Here is a 22884-nt window from a genome sequence, read left to right as displayed (position 1 = left end):
CTCCTCAGCTAAGCTTTAACCAAATAAACTGTGTGAAAGTTTCCATCCTGCATACACACCCTTTAATTTTTTTCACCTCAAAGTTTTTAAGCTGATTGCAGAATTATGTTTCGACAGGATAGAGCAAGTAGGGAGTAAGGGGCTAATTAACACTGCCTCTTCTCTTCTTTACTTCCCCCACCCTGTTGCCCTCCCTCCATCTTTGGCCCTTACTCCCTTCTTAGTACAGTTTCATAACTATTGTTGTACTACTACTCTGTTTTTCTATCATCTGTGGCTACTCAGGGGCCATGGTGGCTACCCACTCCCTCCAATTAATATAACTGACACTGGACTTAGCATCTGTGGGGTATCGGGCTGCACATGTTCAGAATCAGAATACTTTATTGATCCCCTCAGGGAAATTATTTAGTTGCAGTTCTCACAGTCACATTCAAGGTAAAGCTAAGAGTAAGAAAAGAGCATAACGTTGGCATGTATTTGAGTGGCAGTCACTTTATAACTGACATAACTAAAAGGCCAAATGTGATGCAGTGGATGGAGTTTTCTGTTTAACAAAATAGAGACCATAAATCATGACTGCAAATTAATATTTTGCAATTATATTTATTCCTGCTGTATTCAAGCCACATGTCATACATCCTATGTATTTGTAAAGTCCAAGAGAAACAATATTGGAAAAATGTCCAGCTTTTTACACTGTTCTGCTTCATTAGAAGTCAATCCTCATTCAATGTGTTTTCCTTAAAGTAATTCCAAATGCCTGCTTGTACTCTATTTAAAAATAATGTAATACTCTACGGGTATGATAAGTCATTTGCATAAAGCTGCTTTTCTGCCAGCCTATAAATAAGTTTTTTTTAAATCTCTCCCCTAATAATATCAGTGACTGCTGCTCATGTAGCCTGTGGGTATTGGTGTACGTTGTAGTTCGTTTGCAGAACGTGTCAGATTGTTTGATGCGGCTTGCAAAAGAAAGCAACTGCATTACCCAGAAGTCCTGTCGCTTCGCTACAAGCTGGCTCCCTCCGCTCTGGGAGTGTTTCGCATTTAAACAAACACGGTCCTGCCGAAGATGGCGGAGAGTTTGTAGAGGCGTAAAAGAAACTGCTCTATTCAATAAAAGCGTCGAAGCCGGTGAGTTTTCTACAATTAGTTTATGAATCGAGTATACCCAAGTTTTGAACACTGACGGTTGTGTGTGTTATAACGTGCACATTTGTCACAGAGACAGTTTGTGTTGCTCCGCTTCCGAGCAGGCTGTGGTTTTTAAGCTACCGTGATACAACGAACCACCTTGCCACTGTCTATTTGTTATGGAATGTCTGTTGTGATATTTTTGACTCCTAAACTGTCAATACGATGGTAATTTACGTTAAGCCTGGTTTGTTAATGTGCCATTTGTATCGGTTACGGTGTTTGTTGGTGTTTTCATTATACGTTAGCTACAAAGTTTACGAGATACAGGCTCTCTGATTCGCCGGGGTGCAATAGCCTAACGGTAGCTGTTAATACTCCACACTGCTTATGACTAAAGTCGTTTGTGTTTCCAAACCTTTGTAGAGCCACTAGGCTGTGTTAGTTGTCCACAACACAGCGAAATAGCTTCGGCCACACTAACGTTATATTGTTTTTATCAGACGTCTGACTTGCTCAGTTTCGGTTTAAACGGGGCTTTGTGCACAGCTAACGTTAGTTTACGTTACACCGCAGTAGTTGTCTTGGGTAACAAAGTGAAAATAAAATGGTCTATTGCTCGTTTGTTACGGTGGTCTAGCCTCCACCATGAATGCATTGGAGGGTAAACCCACTTAAACACGGTGTATTGTACGTGCATTTTGTTTGTGGAATTGTTTTCTTACCTTTTTAATTTATATAAATAAAAACATCATCTAAACAAATGGCAACAAACTAATTTAGTCAAGTCATATAAAATGAGAGACGCAGCATTTGCTCGCTTTCCAGAAAATAAGTCTTATTTTCTTGGTTAATGATACATTTATGATGTTAACTAGCCTGCACGTAATTAAACACCTTGTTTTTCACTGTCCTCTGCTCTGCTGACAAACCAAACTTGAACTGACTAAGTCAGTGTGGCTGCTCTGGAGAATCCACAGCATCTGTTATATATTTGCATGGCTGTAGTGCGATTACGTATCCGTGATTGTAATAGTTGGTATAATGGCCCATCACAATATGATACATGTTGGTTTTCACTGCTGATAAATCATATTTATGTGCATGCACAGAGAGAGGGAGAGAGAGATTGCGGGGGAGGATGATCGCTCACTGGGTTCAGGTAGAGTCCAGGTTTGCTTTCTCTGTGCTCCACAAGGTGTATGCTGAGCACAGTTCGTGAGGTGGTAAGAGGACATTCTTGAAGAGTGTGCTCATGTGTAAGCAGACAATGAGGAGGTAGGTAGTCATTCCACTAAAACAGTTGAGGTCTAGGTGTGCTGTCGCTCTCTTCGCCTGGGGCCATCCCTGCCAATACTTGCAGGTATTACAGCTCAATGCTTATTTCCTTGGAGAGTTTCTGAACAAATGTAGGTGTTTTTGTCATAATACTACATGGTCTAGCTACTAGGATTCCGCTTACTGATGAATGTTCCTGCTTATATGATTTCATACAGGCCACTCATTAAATGTAGCTGGGAATAAACAAGCGGGAATGGTGCCATCAGATGAGCTAACTTGTCTTTATTTTGAGTCCGATGGAATGCCATTACTCAAGTCCATGTATGTGGTATTTTTCTAAGTGTTAGAACGACCACTGTGGGAACCTGTCCAATGAACTGCTTCTGCTCATATTCTTGGCAAATGGAGCCCCCTGTCCCCCATTCTCTGTCCCTTTATCTACCATTTTCTTTCTCCCTCACACAGGGTGTCAGGCTGCGTTAACAATGAATCAATCTTTGGGGGGATTCTTTGACTGCAGATGGGGTAAAGAAGTGACTGGGATGCATGGCTTTCGCTCTTTGTCTGCCGGCCCCTGTGCTCTCAATAATTCATTAACTTATCACTTTTTCTCATGGGACTGGGAGAAGTCTCTCTCTCTCTTGTGGCAGATTCTGTGGTTACATCATATTGCCTGATTTGATGATTATTATTGATTATATTATTATTGAATGAGCATACATTTAGTTTTTTTAGTGATATTTAGTTATTACTCATAGAGGGTAATCTGATATTGAATATTTTAGCACCCTGTCAACAGTACAAAAAAAAAAATTGTTTTTTGTGAGCTGGTTACCAAACAGACTTCGTAAACTTATAAATCTGGGGATCAGCTATGTCAGATAATACATCTGTGTAAAAATACACTACATTTTGGCTGTTCCAATTTATTCAGTGACATCTGAAGCTTCCTGGTAAGGTTGGGAATGTTTGAATTTGACTGATTCCAGTTCTCCTTTGAGCACTATCTCCGGCCCACTGTATTGTAAACAACACCATACAGTATGTGTAATTGTAGATGTATGTGGAAGCACAGTACGTTAAAACTGCATTTCTGAAGCCAGGACGCTGAATTAGAATCCCGTTTCTCAATGAAGTTCTTATAAAGTTCTTACTGGATCTGTGTTCAAAATGTAAAGGTAGCCTATACTATGCAGGTTTTTTGTATCTACTCTCTACAGGCTTGCCGCGGTAGTCAGTGTTTACGGTGTTACATGGTGGTTGGGCATACCGGCGCACAAGGCCCCCTTTAGTGTCCGTATGATACAAAGCGGCGGTGTTTGACGACCTGGGATGAAAACAGGTTGTTACATCACTGTGGGTTTTTTATGTGCGTCAGTGTTTCCTCTGCTCCTCGTTTCTCTCCTCTGCTGTGTGCAGAGTGCTGCTCTGTGCTGTCCGTGTGTCTGTTTGACCAATGGCAATTTCACGCAGGGTTGTGCGGAGGTGAGGGTGTCTTTATTTGTGCTTTGGAATGTAACCGCTGTGAAACAATCAGAAAATAGGCTAACATTTTGTTTCTCTGATTCACTGCTTTGTTCTCGCTAAAAAGTGGGGCATACTCGCCGCAGCCGACCTGTCGAGCGCCGTAACTGTTAATACTTGTGCGTGGTGGTCGCGACACTAGTTGCAGTCTTCTCCTGAACAGAGGTGGCGCTAATGAGGAAAGGCTACCGACGTTGCTCTTTCTACAGACTAGAAGAAGAAAAAGGTCAACAACGGCAGAACTGGCAGCAGCATTGACGTCGATGCTTCGATTTGATTAGATGACCTACTTGGTCAGACCAAGCCCTTCATTTGCCGTAAAAGAACTCCTCTTAACCCAGTAAGTTTTTACCTTGCAGTCACTCTGAGAGTCCTGGCATCCGGTTACCCTCGAGCTCGTTCATGCTTCCTGTTTCTGCTTTGTAGCGCACCGCTGAAAAAAATGGAGTGGTGCACGCCCTCTCGCCAGCGAGATCTACGTCATTTTGACGCGTGCCAGCTCGGCGACTGTAAAACGGCCTTAACTCTGCTCTCTCTCTTTGGTTTGTTGAGCTAGGAAGGAGGGGCCAACTTTGAATGTTGTGTGTTTATGAACACCAACCAACAAAAGTTACATAATACCTTCTTTAATGTTTTTAAATAATTAAACTTTAGGACTCTAATTTAATTTTGCTACATGATGTCCCTTTTTTAAAGGGCTTTGGTAAATATTTCTTCTGTGTGGTTGCATTAAATTCTAAATACTGGCTGTTATCATAAAAAATAGCTTGCCACGTTTTGATAACTGTCTCTAATCTGTCGTTTTCAAGCTGCATTTTTGCATCACTGATGTCTGAATAGAAAGCATTCTTTTAGTGTTTCGTCAGTCTGTCCGCCTAAGAGAGGCCGAAAGACGGAGTTATACGATTTGTTTGGAGTAACTGCCGATCGGTAATGTGGTATGTGCTCAGTTTAAGATCAGCTGTGTTTGTGAGCAGTGGCTTGGAGTGGACTCTTGATGACATGCAGAGCTGAAAGGAAAGCCCGATTGTTTCCCCTAATTGAAATATGACTCCATGGTCTTAGTTCCTTTTGTTAGGCAGCAGTACAGGTAGTGTAGGGTTAGTCAAGAAAAATACCAGAGTTCCTGCCTCTGACGGATGACTTGCAACTAGTACTTGTTATTCAGGGAGAGAGTACATAATTCCATTTTCCAGTAATCATTTTTCTTTAATGTCAAGTTCAACATTTAGCCCACCTTTGTTCAGTACCGTTTAGACTTGACGCTGACTTGTTATCAGAGGCCATTTTACAACCAACGTTTAAGAAAGTTTCCTGTGGTCCGTTTAAGCTGTGTAAAACATACTTTTTGTCCCCACATCTCAAGCTCACTCACGCAGTGACCGTGATCTGTCTTTGTGTTTGTTAAAGTGGTGTGGTAGTACTCGACCGGTAGGTCTTCCCGCCATTGTAGAGCTAAATATAGAAAACACTGCTCAACAAGACAGTTGTGTTTCCACTGCTAAAATATTTACAGCTACTTTACCCTAACAAGTGAGAGTGAGAATATGAGATGGGAGCTGCTGAAACCAGATTGTTACACACTAGTCAGAAGAAGCCAGCCCACAGAGTCCAAAGTCAAGCGGTGCAGTTTGCACTCTGACTCTATTTGAAGTCCCATCTCATTCATCCCCTCTGTCCCCTCTTCTGAGGTAATACCCAAGTGTTAGGCTAGCTGAGCCATATGTGAGCCATGCACACTTCTAAAAGCCAAACGGGCATCCTGAAGCAATCATTGCACCCAATTCCAGTTTATAACCAGCAAGGATTTGGAACAGTTCACTCTCTGTAGTCCTCGTTGATTGGACGAAGGCAAAAGTTTATTAGGGAAGGGGGTGCCAAGAGCTTTGTCCCCCTCCCCCCCCCTCCTTACCCTTCCTCTTTAACTTCAACTCCCCCTTTAACTTTCGCTCCCCCAGCTGAAGAATGCTCGTAAAACGTGTTCACCTGAACAAGCCAGTGGGAGGGTAGCTCCCTGGCCTAGTTTTGTTACCATTGTAAAAAGTTAGCAAGACCTTGTTTGTGTTTTGTTTAGGGCCCCCTTTTATAAAAAAAAAAATGCTTTGGGGGAGAGACAGCAAGGGTGAAAAAAAGTTTGGTTTGTGAGATAACTGCTACCAGATGCTCTCTCTCTCTGTCTGTTATTCTGCATAAAGAGAAGGAGAAAGAGAGGCTGGTGAAGAGGGGGAGAGAAAAGAAACACTGTCATTTCTATATGAATTTCTCAAATACTACATGGAGACTCTCCATCTTCTCCCTGTCTACAATTTTCTCATCCCATGTATACTCTACCTAAAATGCACAAAAGTTGAAAAAGGTGTGTTAGCACAGTCAAAATAGTTATTTTGCAACCAAAACAACTAGGGGCTTTGGCCAATTTTGACCGCTGCAAAGTGCACAGGTTCTCTGTCCCAAATTTTCACAAACCTCAGCTTTACTGCCACAAATGAACAGTGTCAAATGGTTGGCGTTGTTTACATGTGTTCCTCTCTGTACATCTTCAGTATGAATGGTTTGATTTTGGACTTATGTGGCAGTGGGGTGTGGTTTCTGGGTCTGTCTGGATTGAGAGGCAGCTGTGGCTGGCACTGCAGTTGCAAGAGGATATGTACACGTATGTGACCATGCAAGAAGCGACTGTTATGGGCACTGTGTGCCTCTTATAGTTTACCTGCAATTCAAAAGCTCCTCTTTTTCATTAAAAGAAATTACCACAAACTGCAGTTAGTGTGCAGACATTTGCTCACAGCACTGTGCCAGCATTGACAGCATTTCAATTTTCCACAAGTGTGATTTCTACTTTATTGCAGCTTTGAGTTCAAAGAAAAGTCAAGTTGTGAATGACAGAGTTCCACACCATCTTTAAAGGCTCCAGACTTACTACAGCATGTCAACACTGGCAAGGCATGTGTCAGATAATTTATTACTATCCATTTTTTCTACAACACTCATTTCGTAATTGGACTGATTTTCTATTTTTCTGTCCTTCCTGATTAAGGTGAAAAATGTTCCTTTCACCATTACTGTTTTTCGCTCTGCCTGGTGACGTCACTCCTGTGTATGTGGCTTGTCGTTAAAGTTTGACATTAGTCCGATCCAGAATTTTATATGGAGGTGGTTCTACTTTTGGCAAGGGATCACTATGTTTCCATTCGGCTTGTGCTCTTGTGCTGCTCATATGTGCTCATCTCATTACTACTGCCATACTGGAACAAGTGATTTTATATGACTGTGGTGTGATTAAAATAGGAGAAGTAAAGGTCCCTGTTCAATTAGCACCACGAATCAATATATTAGTGGTGCTATCAATATATAGCACCACTCAGTACTACTCTGATACTACCCTGTTCCATGTGGCCACCCTTGGAAATTGGATTAAAGCTATAAAGAAGAAATCTATAAATTTGGGTTTAAGTAGAGATGGCAGAGTTTTGACAGTTGTAGGGGTCAAAAACACAGTTGATGGGGGAAGTTCAGAATAAATGTGTATTGGCACAATGTGGATGAAATCAACCCGCACGATTTTTATAAGCTTAAAACAATTTCCTTTGACAGAGAAGCACATATAGTAATTGCAAGTAGTGTAACAAGACAGTCAGTACGGGATAAAAGGTTTACAGGTCTATACTTACTTTTTTTTTTTTTTTTTATAATCAGAAGATGCCTTACTCATTCTTCAATAGGCAAATTGTACATAGCTGTTGTCTTTACGTTTTGCCACTTCTTAAAATGCAAAATGTATTAAATCTAATAATTGGAATATCTTAAACATTTGACCAATTACTGACTAAATTCATGTTTCAAATTGCAAGTAGATTTACAGTGTTGCGTATCGATGTCTAGTTGTTAGTACTATTTGGGCAGTACAGCCTACATACAGTATTACTTGCTTCACAGATAAGCAGGATGTAGCTCCCGTGCAACTGTCTTACACTATCAACTGTAAAAAGTCCATCATCATGGTAAACTTCAGACATGAGCTATAACATACAGGATACTGTATTTTTCTTGTCCTGCAGATGTGATTGCAAATTTAGTGTTATGAAGGCTGCACAATTAGTTTTGTAACAGTGGTCAACAATAAGGATGGCCCGGGGCAAGTAAAACACCACATCGGGCAAGTACAACAACCCACTCGGGCAAGTGGGTTTAAGTGTGCTCCACTGAACTCAAGCGCTCTCTCCCCTCTGAGTGTGAGCAACTGGAACAGTGACAGGACGACCTGTCGAAGTCATAACAACAAAATAAACAACAGCGCAAGTGACGTTAACAGCATTTTCTCCTCAGGCAGTGTGACAAACGGTGATGAATGACTCGGTGGCTGATTTCCGTAAAATATGACCTCTATGACTCACCGCTGCACCAGACGTGTTCCCCCGACACAATGTAACGTCTTTAATTTACTGTTTTTTTTTTTTTCTAACGTTTTTCAGGTTAATGGGGATGCATACCGCTCCAAACCATGTTCTCTCAGCATTTTGTTTTGTTGCTAAACTGTATGTAAAATGAGCGGTGGCGTTAAGTCACCTCTTTCACGTAATTTTATCTTGAGCTGCCGTCTATGTGCTGGATTTTTCCTTAGGTTTACTAGCAATTAAGCCCACTGACGGCAATGTTATTGTTATATTTTGGCACAGTGTTTAGTTATGACAGAAGTAGTAGTCACAGTGAGTGAAAAGGTGATCTGAGATGCACATTGCAAAATGTGTTCTGTATCTGGAATAGTTAATTAGCTGTGTGTGAGATCTGTAACGCTAAATGGACTCACAGTAGTAAAACAGATTTTTTTTTTTTATGTGAGAGAAAGGACACTATATCCTGAAATGTGACGCTTTTGAGAAACAATTATTTGAAAATAAAGCTAACTGTTAACACTTAAGTAATGTTACTGTTGACAACCTTTTCCAGCTGTTTCAGCATAACTGTGACCACGCAGGACCCATAACACCTACAATATTTTTCATCACTGTTGCCGACCTGCAGTGTAGCTACTTGTACTAGAGCTATAGTACAAATGAGTGGTTTATACATATATAAACCACTGTCTCTCTGGTAGGTTATTTATTGCAATTAGATTGGATAGGTTTTTTCAATTAATAGAATCCACTTTCAGTATGAACTTTAACTCATCTATGACACTATTTGTGATGTGTTTATACATTGTAAATTAAGATCAAATATAACAATTTACTGAGTTTATTTATAACCACTAATAAAAAAATGTATAGGGGCCAGTAAAAATTTACTTTGGGCAAGTTTCCCTTGCCCGACTGGGCACTATAGGCTACTATGCTCGGTACAGTATTGCTGCTTTGTGTTTAGTACATATTAGGGTTCAATTTAACAGCTTTAACTGTAAATGGTAAAGTGAATACAGCGTGTCGTGTGAATACATCTCCTGCAGTGGGGAGTGAGGTAGACAGACCGCAAGGAGATTCGGCAATACTGCTGTAAAGAAGATCCGTGTTATGCTGGCTTTGCTTTTTTTTATTATTATTACATTTTCAAGCATTAATCATTAACAAAAAAACAGCATGTTCAATTTCTCTGGCTTGAGTCAGACCAGGTTGTTTGGAGTTATGGCAACAAGTGACAACTGCCGCTAGCATAGCTTGAGCTCAACAGTCTGCCCAATAATCACTTATATAACTACAATTTGGCACATCTAAAGAAAATCAACAATTACATCAACAGTCATGCCCCTCAGGACCTTAGCTAATGTTGGCAGACACGTTGTAATTTACAGATTAGAAAAATCAGAGCCCAAATCCCTGGGGAACTACGCTAGCATAATGTTAAGGAATGACGGCCATTTCCACCACAGCAGCGTCATTTACGGTAACGTTACTAATTTAACAAAGCACAACTGTAGATTAAACACAAGAGACAGACTAACTACATTACTAAAACATGTGTAATGGTGACCGCTTACGTTAGGTGGTGTAAAGTGTGACTTTATTTCCCTGTGGAGGATTCCAACAACAACTGTCGTCAGAAAAACAACACAGACGGTGCATTTACTTGAAACTCACCAGCCTTGTGGTGCATTCAAAGTTATTGTAAAATACCCTTTTCCCATCTGGTGCTTGTTTTTGTCGTTTACCAGCAATTTACTGATGAAATAAGTTATTGTTATTACATTATTAATCAATTATTTAATTTTGACCATAATTAACATTAGCAATAAATAAGCCGTTCTTTAATGTCGGTTTAGGCACCGTTTTAAAAGTATCGTTTTAGCACCAGTATCGGAAAAAACCCATACTATTCCCAACCCTAATAGCTACTCTTCAGTGACGCAACAGCGTGCACGTGGGTATTGGAAACGTGTTTGATGGATCCATACAAAAATGTGACCCATCTCATTTAAAAAAAAATGCTTTTTGACATTATGAAGTAATTGTTACAGGCCTACATTATGCTGACCCAGTGTGTCATTTTAGATAGCATGTTGGCATTCTGGAGCAAAAGAGGCATGACGTCACTGTTTACTATTGATTTATTTGTGGCAGCCCGCCAACAATATCAACGTGATTCACTCAGCATCTCCTTGTCCCTCTCTCTCTGTACACATCCCCATCCCAATCCGTCTGTGAATAGCCCCGCGGCCTCCTCCTCTCTGTGCACGACTGCTTGACCCCAGCCTCTGGCTTTACAGCATATCTACGGCAATGGCTTTCAAGAGTTCACCCGGAACTCCCAAACTTCAAGTGTGTTTCTCTCTGCAGTTATTTTTTCACATAGAATGTTAGCTATGATAGCTGACATTAGCTAACGCTAGGGGTGTCGCAATTCTCCAAATCCTCGATTTGATTACATTTTTGATTCTAAGGTCACGGTTGGATTCGATTCTCGATTTTTACATATGTTTTTATTTTTTAAAGCACAGGTTGCTATGCCATTATTTGAATAATATTCGAAGATTTAATGCTCAAATGCTGCCTGTTATTAATATGTACTACACTACTCAGGCTTATGCATTGTCAATGCCGCTATAAGGATGTGGTTGTTGTTACATATTCTGTCCACTAGAGGGACTTCCAACATTAGCCTAGCCTTGACGGGGACCTACGTCACAGTGCATTGCATTCCCGACACGCTTGACAAGCCGACCGGACGTGACATGGGGTTGTGGCAGCATCGACGATTCCATTTTTTTATTCGAAATTGGAGATTGTGAATTGTGAATTAAAATTGAAATCGTGACACGGACCTCTGCCCAGCATCATGTCAGTAAAGTTAACTTTAACCAGTCCGGTTTTATGTGAAAAAACAGCAGAGAGAACCAACTTAACATACTTGCTGTTTTTGAGTTCCATGTGAACTCAAAAAAGACATTACCATATGCTTGCTGTTCGGTGATGCCAGACTTTGGAGTGGGCTGTAGATCCAGAAGACTGACGTTTTCTCCATATTACAAGTAAATTCCGCTCTCCTTGCCCCCTCCCCTCTAAGCCCTCAACAGAGACAGACATTAAATTTGAAACTGAAAAGTAAAAAAAAAAAGAAAATAAACTCACTTGACACTGAAAGAGTGTCATGAAGAAAAAAAATCAGAAGATCACACATCAGAATGATAAAAATATCAAAATTCAATAATTTTTTTTAATGCCAACCTCCCCCACCCCTCTTTAGCCGCAACCACAAATGGACTAATTCTGTGGAAAACACTGGACGTGTACAACAGCATCGTGCGTGTGTGCGTGTAGTCCCGCCCTGCCGGCTGTGCCTTTCTCACAGACGTCAATTTGACACTGTTACTACATCTGCTGCCGGCTTAACGTCAGAACAACTCTGTCCCCCCATTCCGTGTCCGTACCTTTTTATACAGAATTGCGAGGCAGAATAGCGGCGCAACATTCCCTCCTTGAACAGGCTGTATATATAAAGGGCTACAGTGTGAGGGATTAGCAGTGCAGGTTTAATCACTCAGCAGATGGGAACAGAGTGCAGTGTCACCAAGACAAAAACAAACTGTGTGTGTGTGTGTGTGTGTGTGTGTGTGTGTGTGTGTGTGTGTGTGTGTGTGTGTGTGTGTGTGTGTGTGTGTGTGTGTGTGTGTGTGTGTGTGTGTGTGTGTGTGTGTGTGTGTGTGTGTGTGTGTGTGTGTGTGTGTGTGTGTGTGTGTGTCCAGTGTTAGACTGAGCAAATCTGATTTGATTCCTCGGTTCTTTTTCACCCATTTGCCTTCGCTGTCTGTCTTTCAACACTTGGCCCTGTATCCAGCCTGTCCTCATAAGTCATTTTTAACACATTTAATTGTGTTTACCTGCAACTGAACGGCATGTGGTGGATGATGGAAAGTGAAGAAGGAAAACCAAAGAGTAGAGCACTACACCTTATCAAATGCACAAGAATAAGGTTTATGTTCTATCTTTTTTTTTGTAATCGATAATTCTGTGGGTTTTATTGCACTGGAATTGAAACAACACCAACTAAAATGGTCCCTACTTGTGTGTCAGACTGTAAAACGATCTTTGTGATTCTCTGATTTTTAGATAAATTGTGTTTAGTTTTTTTAATTTTGCCATGGTTAGATCACCCTGGGAGATTAAAGAAAGTGAATTTTTATAGTTTTCATGGCTGCAAAGATTAAAAGCCCTAGTTCTGCTCCTGCTCTCTGTTACCCCTTGTACCTCATTTTTGGAATCTTTTTCACCTAGGCTCTGTCAACACATGAAACGGGCCAGTTAAAAGAAAGGAAAAGGAGTAGTAAAGGAAAAAATGGGAGTTGGGAGGGGGTGCAGTTGTGAAACTGGCGTCAGACCATCTTTGAGTGGAATTCTTTGCAGGGGTCAGAGTTCAGGCGCTGCAGTGTGGCGCTGTGATTGGCTGAGGAAAGGTGAAATGAAAACCACAGTAAACTTTTGACCCCGGCGCTGGAGCTCTGCTGGAACGCCCAGCCCCAGTTCTGGCGTGGTGGAACAGAGCCTGCTCTCTTCCTGTGTTTACTCCACCAATCCAACAGGGACGGTGGGGAGGGGGGAGGGAGTGGTGGGGAGAGGGGCGGGAGCACAGAGAGGGAGGAGAGAAAGACGAGAGCAAGAGGGAGGGAGGAAGGGAAGAGAGAAAATCGTCAGAGCTGCGGCTTGAAAATGAGTGGCACAGTTGAAACGTGTACAACACACACACTGCTTATGAAAAGCAAAGTTAAAACCAAGCACAGTTTTTTCTTCTTTTTTTTTTTTTTTTATATCAACGTGAGGTCATTTAGAAAATATTGCCAAAAGTAATTACAATGGCTGACATATTTTCACACTGAATTATCTGAGGCTACATGAGATTTTTCTTCTCACTGCATCTCCATTAGCTGCTAGTGAAGATGTGTGTGTTATCAGAATGGACAGCATGGCGGTTGATCAGGCCCTGGTGCTCTGGCTCTCCAGATAAAAGGCTGTTTAGTCATTGATTAATGAACTCATTTCCATAATATTAGCCTTGTGTGATCACAGCCGCCTGCATTTTGTTTGGTCAGTGTAATCTTCTCTGGACGATGCCGTGTCCTCACTCTTATCATCTTGCTATATACACCAACATGTCACGCTTATAGAAAATGAAGGGGTTGTTAAAGATTTAGCTGGTTGGACCTGTGCCCATGTGCGCCCTTTCCTGGTTCTTTCTATTCTTTGTCCATATTAATGATGGATCGTTGTAAGAGATGCATGTGTGACACACACACACACACACACACACACACACACACACACACACACAGTAGAACATGCCATCTCTTTGTTTCCACCTTCATTTATTTTCCCTATTTTTTTTTACACAGTTTGCGTGAGAAAAATGGGGAGATTCACACACTGACTGAGATCTGTGTGTGTTGTGTGCCCTGGGCACGGGTGGGGGATATTTTTTTTTCTAGGGGAAAAAGCAATCCTATGGCGGCAGTTTCTCTGTACGTTGGACTATCTTTTCTCTATCACGACATTAATTAATGGGCATCATGTATATTACAAGTTTAAGGCAAAAGCCACTAGGGCTGTTGGAACGAATACCGAAAGTCGAATATAATTTCAATAGTAAAAAAAATCAATACTATTTGAATGCTGAAATTACTATTCAAATGTGACTTTTTTTATAAATATTCTGGCTAACGTTAGCTAATCTCCCTCTTCTCGCCTTGACCAACCCACGTGTCACTCACGTCACATTTTATGAACAATAAGTTAGCGGGAGTGAGATACACAAGGCGTGGTGAGGTCTAAGCTAACGTTAACTACATACCGAGTAACGTTAGTACAACATCACGGCTGCAACTGGAAACATGACTTTAAAATCGACATCCACCGAGCCAAAGTGCTTATGTTAACATTAGTTAGCTCATTCTTGTTTCCTAACTGCGTCGCAAGTTATAGTAACGTTAGCTTAGCTGGGTGCATCATGGAGACAGCTAAAGTTTATGTTGGCTGCCCTACAGCTGTCATAGTTAGCTTCGACTTCATATATTACGTTCTTATAGCTGTATTCTCAGTAACCTGACAATCTGCAAGAAACAGATTGCTTATAAATCACTAAAATAGTACGTTACTAACAGCATCCTTTGGCTTAGTTATTAATGCCGTTGGCGTCGTAGCTAACACTATTGTTACTTAGCTAGTTTATGACAAATCGTTTCGGCTGTGCTTTCTGACATGATGTAATTGTGCTAACTGAGCACCGTTAGCCTTTACAACCGAGCCGCTTCACTACACTTGTTAGATAATGTTTCATTAGAGTTCTCTGTTGATTTGTGTTTGTAGCTGAGTGCTCGTGGTGGAAAATGAATGTAAACAAACACTAACGTTAACGTGAGTTGGCTAATTCCACCTGGCACTGGGCAACCCTGGTTAAAGATATAAGTAATAAGCCAAACAAAGTTGTCAGTCATCTGGCGAGAGCACTGTGCTTTCCTACGCTGTGACAATAATTGTTTTTGACATAGGTCAGTCGGAAGAAAAAGCTAGTTGTAGAGTTACTCCCGTCATTCTTCCCATTCTTCCCCGCTCATGTATACGGGAAGAACTAGCATAACCCGTTATTCACTTAACCTGGGTAAGACCATACCCTGGTTACCACTGTGCATGTAAATGCACTGACTACCATGGTTTTGAAAGGTGTGCTTTATTCCACTGTGAACTGCTCCTTGTGTGACTTTAACTCTAAATCAGTCAAGCTTGTTGAGGCTTTCCATTTGAAAAAAATTATCTAAGTGAGTGATTTTTGGGCAAACAGAAATTAAACAAATTTGTGTTTGTTTTATTTTTTGGCAGTGTTCGTTCGCAACTCAGACATGGTTTGAATGGATCATAAAGGTATGCAGAGGAAAGAAGAGACAATTGTTTTGTTCTACCACCCAGACACACTACAGAAAAACGCAGAGACAAAGCCTGTGTTTTCATTCTGGTTTTTAAGCCTTACTTACTGGATTTTCACAGCTGCCTCGGCACCTAAATGGAGGCCTTCTATGAACAATTTACAGCCTCACTTTTTTAAAATCTAAAACACTTGTACGCACATGCTTGACATTTGTCCTCCTCATCCCCATCCCTGAATCTCATTGTGTGGTGGCACTCTCCATCTTTCCATCAAACCCTCTGGCTCCAATTTAGTCCCAACAGCCTAAAATCATGTGTAATGTTGACAGGAAAATGGCTAATAAGCAATCTTTACCACCAAGGGTAAATTTGTGCAAAATGTTTGCTTCTGGATGTTATCTTTACTCAAAATTAAGGGGGAATCCCCAAAATGTCTAGATAATGGATGGCTCCTAAAGAAAGTGAAATATTGTTCTAAATTATTTGAAGCAAGAGCAGAATTGTCATTCAATGGTTTGCTTTTTCTGCCATCTGCATCTCGCAAGGATGCCTTCAGTATTGTACTTTTGGTAGGCCTACATGCAGATCTCTCACATAGCTCACCATTAAGGGGCTCACTGAAGTAAAGACATAAAAAAAGACAATTTGCTAATGATACTTTGCTAAACCTCTCCCCTGAACATTGCTTGTACAATCATAGCTTATTGTATGCCTCTCTGAAAGCTTTAACAGTGAGTTTGCCTACTCTAAATTAAGCTGCTTAGTATCAGCATGCAAAGCTTACTAGCTTGTGATTGTTTGATTTCTCATTACAATTGTGTTTAGTTCCCTTTCTGTGTCGTGGCCTTTGAGCTGGGTCGTGGCAGCTTGATACCTACTTCCAAAGCCAAACGGGGAGCATAACATTAATGTGCCCCTTACATATTACACAATATGCCACATCCTCATAAATCCATCGTGAAAATGTTGGGATTTATTATGGTTCAAACCCTGAAGGGGTAGATTGGTGCATGTGGGCGTGGCCTTTTTAGTATTATATGCTTAATGATGCCTTTTCTCAAGTTTCTGTGAAGTGCCAAGGCTTCCAATAAAATATGATGCCATTTGGCCTGATGGTGGCACTATAACTTAAGGCCAAAACTTTGAAAGACCACGCCCCTCACACAATGAGTCTGATTAACTTGACAGTGGCCATAACTCAAGTTCTTCTTGTGCATCCTTCTAAAACTCAATGGAGACATCTGGCATTAAGACCTGAACGTATGTACCAATTTTTGTTAAATTGCAATAAGGGGGCAAATGGCGGGACTTATTGAAATGCATTGTAGTGATGAAACAGGTGTGTGCTTGGTCTTACCCCTTTTACTACAGAATTAAACCAGCTGGGGGTGCCTGGGTAGCTCACCTGGTTGAGCGTGCACCCCATGTACTAAGGCGTAGGCTCAATCCCAAGTCTTACCCCTTCCCCTTAGTTTTGCGCGTTTACATGATTTACAATTTACAAAATTCTCATTTTGATTGAGGGGTAGGGCTAAGGGGAAGGGGTAGATAACCCTTAAACCAAGCACTTTCGCGAGCTTACTTGAAACCAAGGGGTACCCAGAATACACTGTGCAACCGGCAACAGTGGCGCAGTCCTTACCGCAGCGGATCGATTCCAACCTGCAGCCCTTTGCTGCATGTCATTCCCCCTCTCTCTCCCTTTCCTGTCCTAAGCTGTAATGTCAATAAAGGCTTAAAAAAAGGGTTCCTATCTTTCAGGTTTGACAAAAACATTTTACCAATATGTAAATTCTCTGAGATTTATCTCATCACGTTTCTTTGGAAGTGAGACAATTCACACTTGTCGTCCACATACAGTATACTAATAAACTAAAACATTTTTATTTTTTTATTTTTGTTTTCATTGTTATTTAGTTGTATTCATGACTGAAGTCCGTGAGGGCCCAGTTTGCAAGACTAAAGGCTTGACAATTGGATTCAGCAAACCATGGCTTCGTAATTACCCATTTGATCTTGAACAAAACCATTGAGCCTGGGGTTTGTGCGATCTCCAGTTGCACTTAACCCAGTAGCTGGTTGTATGCTCAGCAGGAGGTGAAGAAGCTCTTTGAAGAAAAACAGGAAGTCAGTCTTTTTGTTTCTTTTTTTGCTCTTGATGTCCCAAACCAAGGGGGTAAGCCTCTCGGCACAACCCGTACCTCCTATGGCGCCATTTCGATGCTAACAAGCACTCACCCGCTGTTAGCATCCCATTGACTCCCATTCATTTTGACGTCACTTTGACAGCGAATAACTTTACATCTGAAGCGTTTAAAAACTCTATTTGTCCATTTTTTATTTCTAAAGAAACACGACAATGTATATAAGTCTCCATTACCTTGTATCTCATGTTATGACCCCGTAGTAGACATTTTTGTAAAAATAGGCTAATGATTGTGTCATAACCACGCGACTTACGGTCGCATAGCAGAGGAATTACCGTATAGTACAGGAGAAGAGCTGTTTAAATTTAATTACTAATGTTAACAAGCATTTTAGTTAGCAATAATTAGCCTGTGCCCATGTTATCTCCTTACATATGCCTACGCTCTCCGTCTCTGCAAGATTCAGAATGATTGATGGAGATTTCTCTTGGCACAGCTACCAGAAGACGTACAACTTTCAGACAGGTTGCTCGGGTGCGTGCGTGCGTGCGTGCATGTTTAATTCTTGGTCTGTGTAACCCCTCTCTTTTTGATACATTTATAATAAAGACGGTTTGTGCTTTAGGTGTGTTTTTGGGGGTCTGTAATTGCGTGCTCCACTTTGTCTGATCTTTGTTTTGGGTGTTTATTGTTGGCCCTGCCACTCATTGTCTCAGGGAGCTCGGATTGCAGGCTTTATTTCAGGCAGAGCAGGAATGTCCTCCTTACTATTCTGGTCCTGACTGACTGACACTGCTGCTATTCTGGCCTCTAGCCAAAACGCCTGTGTATCGAAATAATGTACTTTTATAATACTAATTAAAATCCTTTTAATATTACAAAAAATGACTACACAACTTGCTGTCTTGTAATCGGGAGTCTTGAAGTCGCTGTTGCCGGTCAGTCACACTACAATGTTCATGTCTGGTTTCCAATCAATGTGAGAAGTGACACAGGATATGACGTAATACCATGTGAGAGACAGTTTGGATGTCCGCCAGAAACATACTCCAACTTTTTGGTTTGCTGATTTGCAGCAATTCAAAAGAAATGAATGGTAAGGGGGTGTCTTTGTTGACGCACATGTTCACAAAATAGCTTGCCGTATTGTACAGACTTAAGATAAAATCTTTGTTTGGTACAGATCCTCGCAAAAATCACACCATGATCAGTATATTCTTCAATGAAAATGAGAATAATGATGCAAAAATCATTCCTTCTAATATCGTGAATCATATCGCAATTGCAATATTTATCAAAATAAATCACAAATAAATATTTTCCTCATATCATGCAGCCCTACTTTGGGGCAACCACCTTCACTTTAATCAGCAGGTAGCAAGCAAGACATGGCTTGGGTCTTGAGGAGTTGTAGCATTTATTCACCGACAAATAGCCTAAACTGTACACACACTGCACTGCTACGTTTACAGCTATAACTTTACTTAAACTGCATACTCACAATCACATACTCTCTCTCTCTCTCTCTCTCTCTCTCTCTCTCTCTCTCTCTCTCTCTCTCTCTCTCTCTCTCTCTCTCTCTCTCTCTCTCTCTCTCTCTCTCTCTCTCTCTCTCTACCACACACTTGCTAACAGAGTTAATGCTAATGGAGTTCACCATTTGTATAACACATTTTAGTTTAAAACGCATGTCAAAAATACATTTAAAATATTCCCAGATACTTAGGCCTGGCGGGGAGTCAACTTAAGCCCGGCAGGCTGCCAGGATTGCTATCCACCATGGAAGCCCTGTATTTAAAAGCAGATTTTTCTATTTTAAAGTTGTCAATGACATGCTTTCTGTTTTATAAACAATACAAATAGCAAATGGGTTTAGTTTAGGAACTGCTTCAATGTCAAATACCCAGTTTTGCTATCAGTATGGATTCCCAGCACTATTTATGTCAGTGAACTGTGTCCCCTCTCTTCTCCCCTCCCTGTTCTTCCGCCTCCTCCCCCTCTTTATTCTACTCAATCTGCCTTGACTCCTCCTCTTGCTGCGGTCGAGATTCATAACCGTGCTTCTCCTGGTTTGAATTGCATTTCACAACCAGAAGTTACTCGTGCATGTGTGATGTGTGTGCGTGTGTTTGTACCTGTTCCAATAAACAAGGACAGAAAGCACAGGGATTAAAGGGGTGATAGAATGCAAAAACATACATAGAATCTCAAAATCCCATTGACACCTCTTTCCTCTGCAAATCTCACTATTTGAAACTGCCGCTGAAAACTGGCAAATGTCAACGAACCAGGAGAGTCAATTCGGCGAGAAATCAACTATGTAGAGGTCAAATATGGGTCGTTTTACGAAAATGTATGGCTAATTGCAAATTTTGTCCGACTGTATGTCGGAGTTCAGCAGCCGGTGCTGCCTGTGTTGCTGCTTGGCCGCCCGGCCTCCCTGGCCCACTGTGAGCTAGATGGATACATGGTGCTCATTGCCCGCGCAAAGTCACCGTTTCTGAGTTACTGGACTACCAAACGCTGTTGCCCTGACAGAGCTCCAGGGCCTGCAGCTCACTGCTCTCCCTCCTCTTCCTGCTGTCTCGTCTCAAATGTTTGTTTATGTGGTTTGCTCAACCAATCAGTGCACAGCTCATCTAAATATTCATGAGCATTCCATGTTTGGAAGAAAAGCTCTTGTTTCAAATAGCCATATTCACAGGGTAGTTTAGGACCCATAGAATAGCACTCGGGCCATTTTCAGCCCAACCAATGTTACATACCCTATTAGGAGACCTTAAGGAACCGTGTGAAATACCCTATATAATCATTCTATCACCCCTTTAACAAAGTTTAACAATAATAGGGGACATGAATGAGAGTTGAGGATACAACACAACTATAACTAAAAGATGTTCAAACATATTCACACGTTGCTTTCTTACTCTAGTTTCTGTGAATTGTTGATTTGTTGTTTTGGTGTTTTGTAAACTTGACTCAGAATTATTAAACCGTTTGGACAGTTGAAATAAAGGGGCACCTTTCTCTATTTCTCTGTGTTAAATTATTCAGATGCAGCGTTAGCTCAGTAGCAGCCCTGCCTTTAGGACTGATGTGATCAGTGGTCTGTAGTGGAGGATCACACACACACACACACACACACGCACCGTACCGTAATGAAGGTTATAAAAGCTTTAACAGAACGGTTGCTAGCACATGTGTAATTTCTGACAAATTCTTCTCAAAGGTTAAAGAATTTTGTATATAAAAGAAATGGTAGAAAAGAAAGGTGACGTAGCATCTTGGTTACCATAAATAATGACGTAGCAACAAATAAAAACACTACCTGCTTAGTTATGTGCACATTGATGAAAGCTTTTTGACCAACCAGTTTAAATTTAGTATTAGCAACCATCTGATCATTTTGCATGATTTTTGACCTTTGTTCGTATGGTTTAATTTCCACACGTCTTGTTGTCTTAATGCTGAGTTTTTGGAAAGCCTCTGATGGCCAGTAGCAATCCTACAAGGTGTGAGTAGGAATCAGGACGACCGGGGTCCAGCCTGATAAACAGAATATGTAAATAGGGTGGATTAGTGGCCACATTTCCAGGAAAGGGAAGTGATGACGCAGTGGAACGGGCTGAGGGGAGGATGCAAACAGGATGCTATCTGCTGTGGCTTCCTGTGCAATTTTAGAAATCATTTTTTCCCCATGAATTTCTGTGAAAGCAAAACCTATAAAGAGCTCATACTATTTTCATAGGGAGCATTGCCACTATGAAGTCATGTTGAGACATCTAGACATTCAGAGGACACCACAGTTTATGACCTTTTTGTTTTTCTCTTTCTGTTTTCAGGAGATGTTAAGACATTGAAACGGCACTAGACCCTGAATGGAGCTTGACTGGGGCTTGTACTGGTCAAGGTGAGCATGTGGTGTATGTAGAAAAAACACACACACCCACACCCCAGGTGGACAATCTGTTAAGGATTCAGACCCATCTTATGTTTAGCTATAAGATGTTGTATTTCTCACACTGGCAGGTGCTTTTTGTTTACTTGATGGTCTGTGCAACATATCTCATCTTTTCCCTTGAGGAAGTTCCACATTCTCAAAAAATGAAGCTGATTTAGGTCAGTGGCATACTGCCAAGCCTGTTGAGACTCATCAGTGGTTTTGGTGGGCTGCTGCTCACAGTCTCTCACTCTGCTGTAGAAGTATTGTGTATTTCGGTTGTCAGTTTCCAGATTTCAGTCATGTCAAAACTTTTAGGAAAGTTCAAAATGTCAACATTAGTGAACTTGTGATACATACTATTATGAACATAGAAATCACTGTAAATTGTGTCATGCAGTTTAAATCCCATGACAACATTGTTGTTTTGGTGAAGTTTTATTTAACAAAGAGACTCAGAAGCTCAAAAGTTTTCAACTTGGTGTCCCCATGACCAAATTAGAAACTGTGCTACGCCGCCATGCATTCCCTGTTCTCAGAGAGACCCCCAGCAGCCCCCAGCTCTGTTGTTTGTCCGATTCAGGATATGAGGCTGACTGAGGGCTGATGTCATCTTTCTCCACTGCTGCAGAGGTGAGCCTTAGGACAGAAACCAGGGAGGAAGGAAGAGAGAGAGAAGGGACAGCAGTGAGAGTCACAGCCGGAGCAGGACAGGCAGATTTGGAGAGGGGTGGTGAAAGGTAGACAGACAAGAAGCATGCAATGCAGATTTATGGCGCTGAGTGCGTGTCTGAGACTTAGTTCTCCAGTAGGAGTAGTGGTGGTGGGGGACTGGGCTGCATGTCCTAGCATGCAGTTTCGAAGCAGGAGTTGCATAATGGCTCCCATCCGTTCTATACTTTTCCACTCTGGAATGAGCTCACTCTGTGTTTAAGAGTTGTGTTTGTGCACATACACATATGCAGACACAGAGTCGAGGATAGAGTAGTAGAACAATCTGGTTGTGCAGCCGCACGCTACGGCTTTGTGTGTGTGTTTCTGGGTGGGAATAGGAAAGAGCAGTGACCTTAGGGGCTGGCTACAGAGGTTTCCTCTAACATGAACTCTAAGGGGGTCAGACACAGGGCAATGTCAGACCAAGAAAACAAGTCCACAGCCCAGTACTGCTACACCCATGGTGGGAGGGAAAGAAGGGAGGAGTTTTCTGAAGATGGCATGGGGGAAAACAACAGTTAAAACCTATTGAAAGAAAGAGGATGTAGCCCAGTATGGAGAATGCAGAGTAAAGAGAATGTGGAAGGATTATTCTTAATAGTCCTTAATGGCAGTTACACACCAACCAGACGGCCAACCATCGGCAGAAAAGCCAGTCGGACTGATCAGTCTCCCCGAGTTGGTCCAAAAAATTCCTCCGAACACACCGAAGAGATGAGACGTAATACGTCTCCATAACAGCAGGCGGCACTAATCTGTATTGTTGCCCAAAAAATGAAAACTGGCAGCTGATTGGACGAAC

At 41.5% G+C, this 22884-nt stretch overlaps 1 protein-coding gene across 2 annotated transcripts in view; it reads left to right on the top strand.

The window, feature by feature from the left end:
- Positions 1-1043: 1043 nt before the first annotated feature.
- LOC120557337 (nuclear receptor coactivator 3-like) overlaps positions 1044-22884 on the top strand; it is a 36465-nt gene continuing 14624 nt past the window's right edge. For both annotated transcript variants that reach the window (XM_039797572.1, XM_039797571.1), the window contains exons 1-2: positions 1044-1137; positions 21271-21338. The gene's annotated coding sequence lies outside the window, so the exon portion shown is untranslated. The remainder of the gene's footprint in view (positions 1138-21270; positions 21339-22884) is intronic.

The sequence above is a fragment of the Perca fluviatilis genome, chromosome 4, assembly GCF_010015445.1.
Source record: "Perca fluviatilis chromosome 4, GENO_Pfluv_1.0, whole genome shotgun sequence".
Classification (NCBI taxonomy): domain Eukaryota; kingdom Metazoa; phylum Chordata; class Actinopteri; order Perciformes; family Percidae; genus Perca; species Perca fluviatilis.
The sequence above is the reverse complement of the archived record's forward strand: the minus strand, read 5'-3'. Positions and strand labels throughout refer to the sequence as shown.